Source organism: Papio anubis, chromosome 14, assembly GCF_008728515.1.
Source record: "Papio anubis isolate 15944 chromosome 14, Panubis1.0, whole genome shotgun sequence".
Lineage (NCBI taxonomy): Eukaryota > Metazoa > Chordata > Mammalia > Primates > Cercopithecidae > Papio > Papio anubis.
In genome coordinates this window covers 47,922,762-47,930,676 of record NC_044989.1, presented here as the reverse complement: position 1 = coordinate 47,930,676, position 7,915 = coordinate 47,922,762, and the positions used below count along the sequence as shown (strand labels likewise).

Here is a 7,915-nt window from a genome sequence, read left to right as displayed (position 1 = left end):
AGCCAGGATGGTCTCGATTTCCTGACCTCGTGATCCGCCCGTCTCGGCCTCCCAAAGTGCTGGGATTACAGGCTTGAGCCACCGCACCCGGCCAAAGAAGGAATGCCTGACTCTTCCATGGTGTCCCTTGAAGAGCAAAGTGGCTGCTGAGACCATTGCATAATTTGCTCCTCATCCACCACACCCACCTTCTAGCCAACTCTGCTGCCCACACACCCAGGTAGCTGAAGTAGTGGTTCCGAGATGCTTCCAGTATTGCTCCCAGAGTAACTCCTTTGAAAAAACAAACAGATCCTCCCCTCCTCATAGCCCCTGGCCAAGAAAGAGTCCGTCCTCTAACTTTGCCATTTCTCAGAAAAACTCCAGGCACACACCAGCTCATCTCCTTTGACCTTTCTGTTACTTTGTCCTAGAACATATCTGCAAGGCCTGCTCTCTTACCTCCCTCAGACCTTGACACAAACCTTCTTGTTTTTTGGAGTCTCGCTCTGTCACCCAGGCTGGAGGGCAGTGGCGTGATCTCAGCTCACCGCAACCTCTGCCTGTCAGGTTCAAGCAGTCCTCCTGCCTCAGCGTCCCGAGTAGCTGGTACTACGGACACGCACCCACCAGGCCTGGCTAATTTTTTGTATTTTTAGTAGAGACGGGGTTTCGCCATGCTGGCCAGGCTGATCTCAAACTCCTGACCTCTGTTCCGCCTGCCTCGGCCTCCCAAAGTACTGGGATTACAGGCATGAGCCACCGCGCCCGGCCTCAAACCTTGTTTTCGCAGTGAGGCTTTCACTGGACACCCCACCTAAAATTGCAACCCCTTCTTGACCCCACGTCATGCCCTGCCTCATGTCTCCACACTCACTGCCTTCCAATTTGCTCTATAGTTTTCTCATTATCCCTCTCCCCACCAGGATGGCAGGAATTTTTATCTGTTCCTTTTGCTGCTATTTCCCCAGGGCCTGGCATATTCTGGAAGCTCATGTTGAATGAATGAGAGCTTCAAGGCTCAAATGAAGTTTCACTCCTCCCTAAAGCCTCCCCAGTAGCAGCACAGCCATCATTAAGTCTCTTCTCTGAGCCCCAGACTGTTTTCCTTGCATTTCTTCCTGTGTATTAGCTGCATCCCCACTACCCTCCCCTTATACTTGCCTGTGAGCTCCTCAAGGGCAGGGAACATGTCTTTGCCTCCCCTGGCATCAAGTATGGCTTGAAGCATGCCCTGGGTACTCAAGAAATGCTGATTTTTTTTTTTTTTTTTTTTGACGGAGTCTTGCTCTGTCACCCAGGCTGGAGTGCAGTGGCAGATCTTGGCTCACTGCAACCTCTGCCTCCCGGGTTCAAGCGATTCTCCTGCCTCAGCCTCCTAAGTAGCTGGGATTACAGGCATGGGCCACTATGCCTGGCTAATTTTTTGTATTTTTAGTAGAGACAGGGTTTCACCATGTTGGCTAGGCTGGTCTCAAACTCCTGACCTCAAGTGATCCACCTGCCGTGGCCTCCCAAAGTGCTGTGATTACAGGCGTGAGCCACCGCACCTGGCCTGATCCTAGTGTTTTGGGAGAGGGCGGCAGGCATGCCTTTTTGTAGGGGAGAAACAGCAATATCTTTTCCTCATTCATAGATAGATTCATAGCTGAAAGCCCTCTAACAAAAGATAGATTAATAAGAGAAAAGCATAAAACATTTGTTTAATACAAGTTTTGTGTGACACAAGAATCTTCAGAAATGAAGACCCAGTGAAACAAGGAAATCGGTGAATATTTATGCTTAGGTCTGAGGAATAGACAGTCATACAGAAGCATGATGGGAAGACAAAAGGACATGGTCTAATGGGAATAAACTGGGGGGAGTTCAGCAAGATCTGTTTGCTCAGGTTCTTCGTGGCATCTCTATTTGACATTCCTTTCCTCTGGGTATAGGGTAGGACAACTGTCACATGAAGGTCTTCAGGCAAGAAGGGCAGGGGAAGGTAAGAGTGACCTTTCTCCTCTGCTGTTTTCTATTTCCGAGATGCCATATTTTTGGGTAGTATTTCCTACACCCCATCATTGTGAAAGCCTGCATCATTTAGATGGACAGCTGCCCCTTTGTTCAAAGCCTTGGATGCATTTGCTGAGAAGGTCCCTGGATACAAGACAATGTCATCAGTCTATCATTTATGAGGAAGAGGTTCTTAAATAAAGGAGAAATTGGAAAGAAAAAATCATTTAGGATCAGGGAGATGGCTGCTCTGTGGCACCCCTTTCTCCCTTAGCTAAAGTGGCTTTTGATTGGACTGGGCTGTCTCTGAGCTGGAGCAGAAGCTAATAGAAGGCGATTTTTCTTTCTTTGCAAGGAGCAATGTTAATCGGAACAGTGAGAGCTTGAGTGTCAACTCTGCACTTACATAAAAATGGCCTTGGGGATGAATGTGCAACAATTATCCTGTGACCAGAGTCTTTCAGGAAGGACAAACCCAAGATTAGTGGTTAATGCTGAATCCCAAGGAGTCTTGCCCTGAAGCTAAGGAAATAATCCTGACACTGTCTATTTCCAGCTCAAGACCATTTGCAAAGGGGGCCTGTGCTTTCAAAATGGAAAGAAAATTAGACAGTAATTTCTTGAGGGGAGGGAGACGTGGTACTGTTTTAAAACAAGTTGAACTGCTGAGGAGCACCGTGGAGCAGAAAGAAAAAAAATCTTACATTCCAGCTCTGAATTCTGTCACTTACCAGCTCTATGACCCAGGCAAGTCATGTGGCTTCTCTAAGCATCGATTTCCTCATCTGTAAATAGAGACAATGATTTCTGTCTATCTCCTGAGACCACTGTGTGAATTAAATTAGATCATACATGGGAAAGGCCATAGACAAAGTATAAAGCCCCCTACAAATGTGGGGTATATTATTTGGCAAAGGCACATTGTACCCACAGTACCCTCCAGTAGCCCCAGCCTAGTTGAGAAGAGGGCACAGACCAATGGAATGACAAGGGACAGCCCAAGTGTGACCTGGGGTCTCCCTGTCCCCATCAGAGCTCGATAAGAATGCCTGGAACTCCCATTCCTGCCGAGCATTTCTTTGCATTCTTGGCGAGAAGGCGGACTTTATCATCTCACTGCAGACCAGCTGAGGATAGGGGGCAGTGTGGCTCAGTGAGTAGAACAGGGACTGTGGAGTCAGGCTGCCTGGGTTGGAATGCTAATTCAGCATCTGCATGAACTTGGGCAAGTTAGGTAACCTCTCTGTGCCTCGGGTTCCTCATCTGTAAAATGAGGATAATGATCTATACCTCACTGGATTGTTGTGAGGATTAAACGAAGTTATGAGCAAAGTGTTCAGAAAAGCACTTAGAGAAACACTGAGTGTCGTACTCACCTCAGGCTCCAGGCTCCCCGAAACAGACGCAGTTTATAAGGTATCTTTTCATCCCAAATGTGCTCACCCTGCCCTGTGCCAACCACAGAACTTGGCCCCTCTCCTTGGCTGATTTTAAAACAAATAAAGGCAAAAGCAAAAGTAAAAAGACGGGCCGGGCGCGGTGGCTCAAGCCTGTAATCCCAGCACTTTGGGAGGCCGAGACGGGCGGATCACGAGGTCAGGAGATCGAGACCATCCTGGCTAACACGGTGAAACCCCGTCTCTACTAAAAATACAAAAAACTAGCTGGGCGAGGTGGCGGGCGCCTGTAGTCCCAGCTACTCGGGAGGCTGAGGCAGGAGAATGGCATAAACCCAGGAGGCGGAGCTTGCAGTGAGCTGAGATCTGGCCACTGCACTCCAGCCTGGGCGACAGAGCGAGACTCCGCCTCAAAAAAAAAAAAAAAAAAAAAGTAAAAAGACACACACATATACAAAGGCTCTTTTGGGCCAGGCACGGTGGCTCATGCCTGTAATCCCAGCACTTTGGGAGGCCAAGGCAGGTGGATCACCTGAGGTCAGGAGTTCAAGACCAGCCTGGCCAACATGGTGAAATCCCCTCTCTACTAAAAATTAAAAAATTAGCCGGGCATGGTGGCATGCTCCTGTAATCCCAGCAATGCAGGAGGCTGAGGCAGGAGAATCGCTTGAACCTGGAAGGTGAAGGTTGCAGTGAGCTAAGATCTTGCCACTGCACTCCAGCCTAGGCAACAGAGTGAGACTTCATCTCAAAAATAAATAAATAAATAAAAAATAAAGGCTATTTTGGCCTTAGAAAATTTTACTGAAATACTGAAAGAAGTGGAGGAAATTTACACAAACATCTTAAAACGTAGACAGCTGGTGTTTAAAAGTCTCTGCTGTGTATCTGCCAACCTGCTTCTGCCATGTCACTGGGTCTCTCCATCCTTCCCCTTTCATGAGCAAATGCTTCCCCCACCCCCATCCCATTCTGCCATGTCTTGTGAAAAGAAATTCAGCCCTCACTTTCTACAGCTTCTTTCTTCCAGGTCCTGCCTCGGGGCCTATCTTCTCATATCCAGATGGTTCTAACAGTATTTTCCTAAACCAAGACAATTTCCTTTCTAAGCAGGATTCTGGCATTGCCTGTTAAGATGGCACATACTGTTTTCTCACCCTACTATAAACTCAAAAATCATGAGATTGGATTTTGGGGTTTTGAGTTGTCAATGGTTAGAGGAGAAAGGGGGCGCTCTCTGATAGAGACCAAGTGTAACCGCCCAACAGGTTCTCCTTGCTCACTGCCTAGACAGAACCAATTTATCAAGACAGGGGAATTGCAAGAAAGAGTTTAATTCACACAGAGCCTGCTATACGGAGACTGGAGTTTTATTATTACTGAAATCAGTCTCCCCAAAATCTTGGGGACTGGGGTTTTTAAGGATAATTTGGTGGGGGTAGGGGAGTGGGTAGCAGTGAATCAGGAGTTCTGATTGGTTGGGTCAGAGATAAACTCACAGGGAGTCAAACCTGTCCTCTTGCACTGAGTTGGTTCCTGGGTGGGGGCCACAAGACCAGATGAGCCCGTCTTTCCACCTGGGGTGGTGCCAGCTGATCCATTCAGTACAGGGTCTGGAAAATATTTCAAGCTCTGATCTTTGGTTTTACAATAGTGATGTTATCCCCAGCAACAATTTGTGGAGGTTCAGAATCTTGCAGTCTGGCTGGATACTTCTGGGGGCTCTGAGGGAGAATATGTATTCTTGCTTCTTTCAGCTTCTGGAGGCTACGTGTGTTTCTTGGCTCGTGGCCCCTTCCTTGCATCACTCTAACCTCCAGCTCTCTCATCAGATCTTCTGCCTCCCTCCTATAAGGATACTTGCAATTATTCTTTTTTAAAAATTATTTTTAGTTTTTTTATTATTTTTTTGAGATGGAGTCTTGCTCTGTGACCCAGGCTGGAGTGCAGTGGCACGATCTCAGCTCACTGCAACTTCTGCCTCCTAGGTTCAAGTGATTCTCCTGCCTCATCCTCCCTAGTAGCTGGGATTACAGGCAGCTGCCACCATGCCCAGCTAATTTTTGTATTTTTAGCGGAGACAGGGTTTCACCATGTTGGCTAGGCTGTCTCGAACTCCTGACCTCAAATGATCCTCCTGCTTTGGTTTCCCAAAGTCTTGGGATTACAGGTGTAAGCCACCAAGCCCAGCTGTATTTTTTATTTTTTGAGACAGGGTGTCACTCTATCACACAGCTGGAGTGCAGTAACATGATCACTGCTCACTGCAGCCTCGATCTCCGGAGCTCAAGCGATCTTCCCACCTCAGCCTCCCGAGTAGGTGGGGCTACAAGCATGCACCACCACACCTGACTAATTTTTGTATTTTTTATAGAGATGGGGTTTTATCATGTTGCCCAGGCTGGTCTCAAACTCCTGGACTCAAGCAATTTGCCTGGCTCAGCCTCCCAAAGAACTAGGATTACAGACGTGAGCCACTGTGCCTGACCACTTGCAATTATTCTTATCTGAGGGTATACTCGGATAGTCTAGGATAATCTCCCCATCTCAAGATCTTTAAATCACATCTGCAAAGTCACGCAAAGTACCACACTCACAGGTAGGCAGCAGTCTGTAGTGCCCAGTCAAGAGAAGAAGGTAAAAACTTCTTGTCCCTTCCTTTCCAAGGAGATCGGAAAGAAGATTCACAGGAGAAAGGAGATTCATAGGAGAAAAACATTTGTTTGGGTCATGATTCTGGCTAAAATTTGGTTTTGAGACCAGGCATGGTGGCTCACGCCTGTAATCCTAGCACTTTGGGAAGCTGAGATGAGCTGATCATGAAGTCAAGAGATCGAGACCATCCTGGCCAACAAGGTGAAACCCCATCTCTACTAAAAATACAAAAATTAGCTTGTCATGATGAGGAAAGAGAGAGACCCTCTCATATTGTTTTGTATTGTTTTATACTCAGTACCTGTTTTAAGAAAAAAACAAGGAAGTAAAACCAAAGACAAGCAGCCCGGCACCAGGCCCAAAACCAGACCTGGGCCTGCCTGGCCTAAACCCAGTAGTTAAAAATCAACTCATAACTTAGAAACCGATGTTATTCATAGATTCCAGACATTGTATAGAAGAACACTGTGAAACTCCCTGCCCTGTTCTGTTTCTCTCTGACTACCGGTGCATGCAGCCCCTGTGACGTACCCCCTGCTTGCTCAAATCAATCATGACGCTTTCATGTGAAATCTTTAGTGTTGTGAGCCCTTAAAAGGGACAGAAATTGTGCACTCGGGAGCTCAGATTTTAAGGCAGTAGCTTGCAGATGCTCCCAGCTGAATAAAGCCCTTCCTTCTACAACTCAGTGTCTGAGGGGTTTTGTCTGCGGCTCGTCCTGCCACAGTGGTGGGGCGTACCTGTAGTCCCAGCTACTCAAGGAGGCTAAGGCAGGATAATCTCTTGAACCTAGGAGGGGGAGGTTGCAGCGAGCCGCAGGTCGTGCCACTGCACTCCAACCTGGCGACAGAACGAGACTCTGTCTCAAAAAAAGAAAAAAATGTGTTTTTGAGGTATCCATTAGTTATTGGTCCTTTTCCTGCTAGGTACTGCTATTTCTTTCCTGTTTGTCTCATTTTGTGGCCTGAGAACTTGGCTTGACTTTTGAGCTGTTGGGACATGCAAGTAGTGAGTTTCACGTATGCAGGTGGTCAACTACGGATTGGTTCTGTCCTCCCTCCCAAGAGGCATTTCTATGGAAATGAAAGAAAAACAAATATTAATGATTGGAACAGACTATAAACCAGTTTCCCAGTCTGGAGGGCAGCTAGTAGAGAAGATTACTAGGTGTTGGGCTTGAAACATCTTTTGTAGTTTGAATGTCCCTGGTAATATCTTCCAGTATTCCAGTGAACTTTCTGAATGGCGCACACAGCAACAAGCACAAAAGTTGTCCACACATGAGCTATTGTGGTAATGTCTCTGAATAAGTATCAAGTAATGTCTCTGAAGTAAGTATCAAGTCATCCAGCTTCAGCTTCAGCTTTAGGAAAACGGCAGTTTTTCTTTTTAGTGATTCGAAGTCAAAAGGGTAGGAGAAAATCAGAATAGTCTGGAGAATCATAGCCAGATATTGGAAGACACTCCAATAGAAGAATTCAGGATCCAATCCCATTTGCAGGTAGAAAACAAAGCCTCAAAGACAATGGATAGGACTAGAATCTGGTAAAAGAAAAACTTCAGCTGAATGACATTTAAAGGAGTTTAATTGAGCAATGAACGATTCTCGAATTGGGAGAGCCTCCCAAGCCAGTGGCTCTGAAACTCCAGTGAAGCCACATGGTGGAAGATTTATGAATAGAAAAAGGAAATTTATGTACAGAATTGGAAGTGAGGTACAGAAACAGCTGGACTGGTTACAGGTTGGTGTTTGCCTTATTTGAACATGGTCTGAACAGTTGGCTACATTTGATTGGCCAAAACTTGGTGATCAGCACAAGTGTAGGCTGTGGTCTGTTTACACCTCCACTTGTTATAGTTCATGATGTACAGAGAAACCTTTAGGCCAA

The 7,915-nt window shown here is 46.6% G+C and overlaps 1 long non-coding RNA gene across 1 annotated transcript; it reads right to left on the bottom strand.

The window, feature by feature from the left end:
• Nucleotides 1-1,445: 1,445 nt before the first annotated feature.
• Nucleotides 1,446-5,328, bottom strand: LOC108581627. The gene is made up of 3 exons (XR_001894089.3): nt 4,871-5,328; nt 2,706-2,759; nt 1,446-2,118 (listed from the first exon to the last, which is right to left on the bottom strand). It is a non-coding gene; the product is annotated as an uncharacterized LOC108581627 (long non-coding RNA).
• Between the last annotated feature and the right edge of the window lie 2,587 nt (nt 5,329-7,915).